At 31.0% G+C, this 6,173-nt stretch overlaps 1 long non-coding RNA gene across 1 annotated transcript; it reads left to right on the forward strand.

Moving 5' to 3' along the window:
- The first annotated feature begins 344 nt into the window (after positions 1-344).
- LOC129873824 (uncharacterized) lies at positions 345-4,054 on the forward strand. The gene is made up of 3 exons (XR_008762782.1): positions 345-440; positions 1,420-1,495; positions 3,776-4,054. It is a non-coding gene; the product is annotated as an uncharacterized LOC129873824 (long non-coding RNA).
- The last annotated feature ends 2,119 nt before the right edge of the window (positions 4,055-6,173 follow it).

A 6,173-nucleotide genomic window follows, 5' to 3' on the forward strand; every position in this document is an offset into this window, starting at 1 on the left:
TGAAAACACAAAAAGTTTAAAAAGAAAGGGAAAAACGGAGAAGAAAAAAAGTAAAGAAGTTAAGGAAGAAGAAGATGAAAGAAAAAGAAACAAGAGCATTTAAAAAAATGAAGAAAAGAGAAGAGAAGAGAAGAGGGAAATGCAGAACATAAGTTTTAAAAAATGGAGTAAAGAAAAGAGAAGAGAAGAGGGAAATAGAGAACATAAGTTTAAAAAAGTGGAGTAAATGAATGAAAATTAGGGTTTTATTAAAAGTTTTTAATCTTTTAATTTTTATCCTAAACTTTTAAATATTCTAATTCAACCTCATCTCTTCATAATTAACATCTAATTACATATTCTCTTCACCTTATTACCTCCACTTCAAAAGTTTTTCTTCTTTGCATCTTCTTCAGTTCTCAAGTTCACATAAAAGGAAGAGTGAAAAGTGAAAATTGAAGGTATTTTTTTTTTAATTTTATCTTCTTCAGTTTTCTGAACTTTACAATTAATTTATTGAAAAAGGAAATCATTTGAAGTCTTCTGATTATAGTTTTTTATGTGTGTATCTATCTCGCTATGTTTCTAATGTGAATGTTAGGGATGTGTATATAGTCGGTGATAATTTTTGAGCAATTATACTTGTCTGTGCTTTATATTTATAGGGAACAAATGATTCTGTTTTTTGATAAGGCAAGGTAACAGAGGGACAAGCATCGAATATAATAAGCGTGTCATTTCCCTCTTGCACAAATTTGTGCGGTTGTTTTAAAATTATGAATTTCTTGTTTCTAAATAGTTAGGTTAGCTTTTTTCTTTTTGAGCTGGTTGTTTTAGTGTGCCTAGTAAGATTTTTGACTTGTTTTAATTTTTTCATTGGTTTTTTTCTCATTTATTTATTTACTTTAGAAGACTTGATGATTTCCCTTCTTTTTGTTGTTGTTTCAAACATGTCTTATGATTCATGAATAATGAACCTAGCTCTCACATGTACTTGTATACCATTTATTTATTTACTTGTACCACTGTTGCATTTTATGGTTAAATTGTATTGGTCTCTACTAATATTGAATTACCAAATTTTAGAAGGCTCTTTAAGATTTTCCTTATTTTCTTTGTTTTTAAACATATCTTAAAATCCACGAAAACAATGACCTAAGATAAGACTTATAACCGTCCTAGTTTAGTATCGAAAATGGCAAGACCTACTGAATTACCATAGTAAATATATTTTTATTTTTATCAATACCATCTCATACATATTTTTAGATTAAAGGACGAGCTTGTGATCTTAGTGTGCATACTTTTAAACTATTCAGATCTTTTGGACACTGCAGACACAATGAATCATGTCTAATATTTATTTTTTGGCGCGAGAAAATAGGTGCATGGTTTGAAAATTAAGAATTTTTTTAATTTCTTTTTTTGGTTGAATTTCAGATGAAATGGCCAGCTGAAGATTTGGAAGTTCAACCTCAAGTAGAAGGAACTACATTTGATGAAACACAAGAAAAAGGTAATGTTTCAAATACTTCTTTTGTGAACAATCCTCCCAAGAAACAGAAAAGAAAAACTTTGTATGGTCAAGACCCTAGCTCCGGAGGAAATGGTAAAAAAACAACTGAAGTTTGGGATCATTATTCAGAGATTACTAATAAAGTGGGTGAAGTGAGGGAAAAATGTAAGTACTGCTTGAAAGACTTTGCTTGGGTTAGTAGAAATGGGACTTCTAATCTCTGGGGACATTTACTTACTAAGTGTATGAAATATCCTTTCAAATCTATTAATAAAAACCAAACAACTCTCAAACCTACTATAAGTGAGGGACAAGTAAATTTAGAAAAGGTTGTTTATAATGTCGTCAAAGTGAGGAGTGCCATTGCCGAGTTCGTAATAATCGATGAACAACCATTTAGAGTTGTGGAGGGCGAAGGTTTTAAGAGACTAATGTTGCTTATTTTACCTAATTATGAGTAACCATCTCATATTACTGCTGCTAGACACTTTAAAAAATTATCAAGAAGAGAAACAAAAGCTTAAAAGACTTGTTAAAGGCCAGCGTGTTTGTATTACTAGTGACACATGGACTTCACTCCAAAATTTTATACATATGTTCATTACAGCCCGCTGGATTGATGATGAGTGGAAGTTGCAAAAAAAAGATTTTGAATTTTTTTCAAACTGCAGACCAAAAGGGTGAGACTATTGAAAAAGTCATTGAATCTTATTTTTTAGACTAGGGAATAGAGAACCTACTTACGGTTACACTTGATAATGCATCATCTAATGAGGCAGTAATCACACACTTGAAAGGAAGAATTAATGATTGAAAAAGTGTTATCATGGAAAATAAATTTTTACATGTTAGGTGCAATGCTCATATCCTAAACTTGATTGTAAAAGAAGGATTGAGTGAACAAAATAAGTCTATTTCTCGAGTAAGAAATACTGTAAAATATGTTAAGTCTTCTTGTGCAAGAACTACTTCCTTTAAGTCATATGTTAAGAAGGTTAAACTAGACACTCGTGGCTTCTGAGTTTGGATGTTGAGACGAAGTGGAACTTTACATATTTGATGTTAAATACTGCTATCAAATTTGAAAAGGCATTTTTAAAAATGTATATTGATGATCAGAAGCACTTTAAATATTGTCTTGACTCAGGTGGAAAGATAGAGCATCCATCTTCAAAAGATTGGTGGGATGTGAATGTATTTCTCAAGTTTTTGGAGATTTTCTATCAAATAACTTTGAAGTTTTTGAGTACTCTACATGTTACTTCAAATACTTTCTTTCATGAGCTTTTTAATATTCAAAGCATAATTGTCAACTATTCAAAGTATGATGATTCTATTTTGACTGGTATGGCTAAAAAGATAAAAGAAAAGTTTGTTAAATATTGGAGTGATTTTGATGATATGAATATGTTGTTGTTTGTTGCCGTTGTGTTGGATCCTCGCTTTAAAATAAAGATGTGAAGTTTCTTTTTAAGAATTATTATAATTTTTTGGAGTGATGTAGTAAATCTACCGAAGTAATGGAAACTTTAACTAGCTTGTATAATCATTACAAGAATTCTATTTCTGGGACTTCTTGTAAAACTATTGGAGATCAAACCGATGTGGTGAATGAAATTAGTGTAACAGACACTTATGATGTGTGGAAATCTTAATGGGAGAAATTTCTTGAAAAAGAAAATAATGTTGATGATAAATCTGATCTTGACAAGTATTTGGAGGATGATATAGAGAAGATTAAGGATTTCAATATCTTGACTTGGTGGAAAGCTTCATCTGAAATATATCCCATTGTCTCCAAAATTGCAAAAGATGTGCTATCTATTCCTATATATACTGTTTCGTCACAATCTATTTTAGCACTGGTGGTTTGATCCTTGATTGTTATTGAAGTTCTTTGTCACCAAATACTGTTGAAGCTCTTGTTTGTAGTCAACAATGGTTACGTTCAACATCTACAGAATGCAAGTTTGAAGATTTTTTAGAAGAAATGTAAAATCTTGAAATAGTTGAAAAAGGTATTACTTTACAACTTACTAGTTATTTATTCTCAATTCTATTTTTGATTTTTGAAATTTGATTTTAAAAGTTGAAAAAGTTGTAAAAGGCACTACTTTACGGCTTATTAATTCTTTATTCAATTCCTTTTTTGATTCTTAAAATTTGATTCAATAATAGAAGCCTATACTTATCTCTTATTATCTCTTTTAAAGAAAAAAGAATTTAGATCATATTTATGTTTGTAGATATTTAATGCCTAATGTAGTGGTTTTTTTTCAGAATATTTGGACACTACTTTGAACATTGAGTGATTTTAGGCTATGGAGGTTCAAGCCATGTGGTTGAGGAAGAAGAAAAAGATGTCAAATCTTTCAAGTCTTACAGCAGCTTTGTTTCGAAATTCCAACTCCAAGTTGTGACTTTTAACTTTTAAGTATTTGATTTCTGGTCTTCCAATTTCTTTTCATATCTTTTTCATAATTTTGGAATAGTGTTTCAAGCTCCTTGGGTGATGATGGAATCTAGAAACTATACTTCTATTTAAAGTTCCTCTTCTTTAACTTTAATTTGTCCTTTGTAATTTTGTGTTTGTTAGTTGCATCAAGAGCAAATGCAAAATATGATTTCTTTTCATTAAAAGTATTAATTTTATGAACTAAAGAACGTAGTTTAGGACCTGAAAGTGGTAAGGAACTAAGGATAGTTGGAAAGAAGGGTGTAGGATAGGATTTAGTGTATAATATGTTTTGTTGTTTTGTGTATATACAACTAGATTTTATGCTGGAGCTCTTCTTGAAACACTTTTCAGAAAAAAGGGTGTAGGTCCTATAGGACAGCATTTTGTGTTACATTTTTTTCTTTCTTTCAGAAATTTAGTTAATGTATGTTATGATTTATGAGGCTAATTTTGGAGTATTTGCAATCTAGTAGGTTTTCTTTGCTCTGACTATGGTAGCTAGAGGAATTTCCCAGTCAAGCTCATTAGCTTTAGATTCAAGCAAGTCCAAGGCTTCCACTGCTTCCATATTTGCTATTCTAGACAGAAAATCAAAAGTAGATCCAAGTGATGATCCATTGTTGGAAAAGATTTGTTTATGTTTTTCTCATCTTTTGATTTTTGTTATATAATTACTTTAGTATTGCTTAATTAAATCACTTTGTTTGTGTATGTCCTTAACAAAATTATTACTTTCAAACCAAAAATACCGAATCAAACCCACAATAATCAAACCGATGGTTATTTTTTTGGTTTGGTTTTACAAATATAAAAATCGACTATATTGATTTGGTTTTGGTTTTAACAAATAACCGATCCAAATCGAACCATGAACACCCCTAGTTGTTATGTATCTACAGTCTTTAACTTTTGTTCGGACTTACTCAAATTAGAAGGATTTGTGTTTGTACACATTATCCAATAAATACTCTTGATACATAAACTCTAATGTTCTATAGCTAAAATACTGTGTATAAAATTAATTGATATATACATGATATATAACAGAGTTAAATTTGACCAGTGTTTTAAAAAATATTTTTGGAGCAAGTCCTGAGGCGAGCCCCAGGGTGGGGCGTATCAAAAATGCTCTGAGGCGCAAATTGAAGGTGTAGATCCATAGGGTGTAAGTCCTAGAATTTGGGACATAAGCTTTGGGCATAAAAATGTAAGTCCTGGGAGTAAAAACATATGCCCCGGACATTAATTTTTTTTTTGTTTTTAATCTATTTTTGCTTTAAATCATATTTTTATTATTGGTGTAATGATATTTATATTTTATGTTATCATGTTTTTTCAAGTTATAGTGATTTATTTTAAAATGTATAAATAAACTCGTATAGAAAATGACATTGCTATAAATAATGTCTTAGATAATCTTGTCTGAAATTGATAGGATAGATATTTCATAGCACTATTTTTCTGAGATAACTTTATTTACTTTTTGTCATTACTTGTACACTTTTTATCTTTCTTCTTCTTCTTTTTTGTAAGTAAATGATTTTATTTACCAAAGAGCATTACAATTAGAAAATAGCAGACTTGGACATACAGCCCCAAGTCTTACTCAAACACTTGTCTCACGTAATTCATCCTTATCTAACGATATCTATCATATTCAGGGGTATATATTAAGTTCTTGTAGTCAACTCGCTAGCCTAGGATCCCGGGTTTCTCTGCCATGAACCTCTTAAATGACTTGTCGAACAATACTTTTCTGTGGTCTCTATTTTTTTTGGAAGATTCTGCAGTTTCTCTCTTTCCATAGACAATATAGAGCTTCAGCAAGTGTCATTCTGTACACTTGATTTGTGCTACTCTTTCCTTTCTTATGCCTCAATGCCCATCTAACTTCCTCCTGCCAGTTCATACTCTGTCTGTGTATTGCATGCCATATTAATAGTTTTGTCCATACATTTGCAGCATACGAACATTGGAAGAACAGGTGGTCTATCTCTTCAGCAACCAGCTGACATAGTGGACATATTACTTCATCTATTGAGCCCCATTTTGCCAATCTATCTTTGGTCAACAGCCTCCTGTTTAAAGCAACATACATTAAAACAGCCATTTAAGTGCCCCATAGTTCGACCATACCAGCGAACTCCATTCCACTCGAGCCATATCTCCCCTCATCTTCTTATAGACTTCTTTCATAGAGTATTTATCTATATTCAGCAT

The sequence above is a fragment of the Solanum dulcamara genome, chromosome 11, assembly GCF_947179165.1.
Source record: "Solanum dulcamara chromosome 11, daSolDulc1.2, whole genome shotgun sequence".
In the NCBI taxonomy this organism is placed as follows: Eukaryota; Viridiplantae; Streptophyta; class Magnoliopsida; order Solanales; family Solanaceae; genus Solanum; species Solanum dulcamara.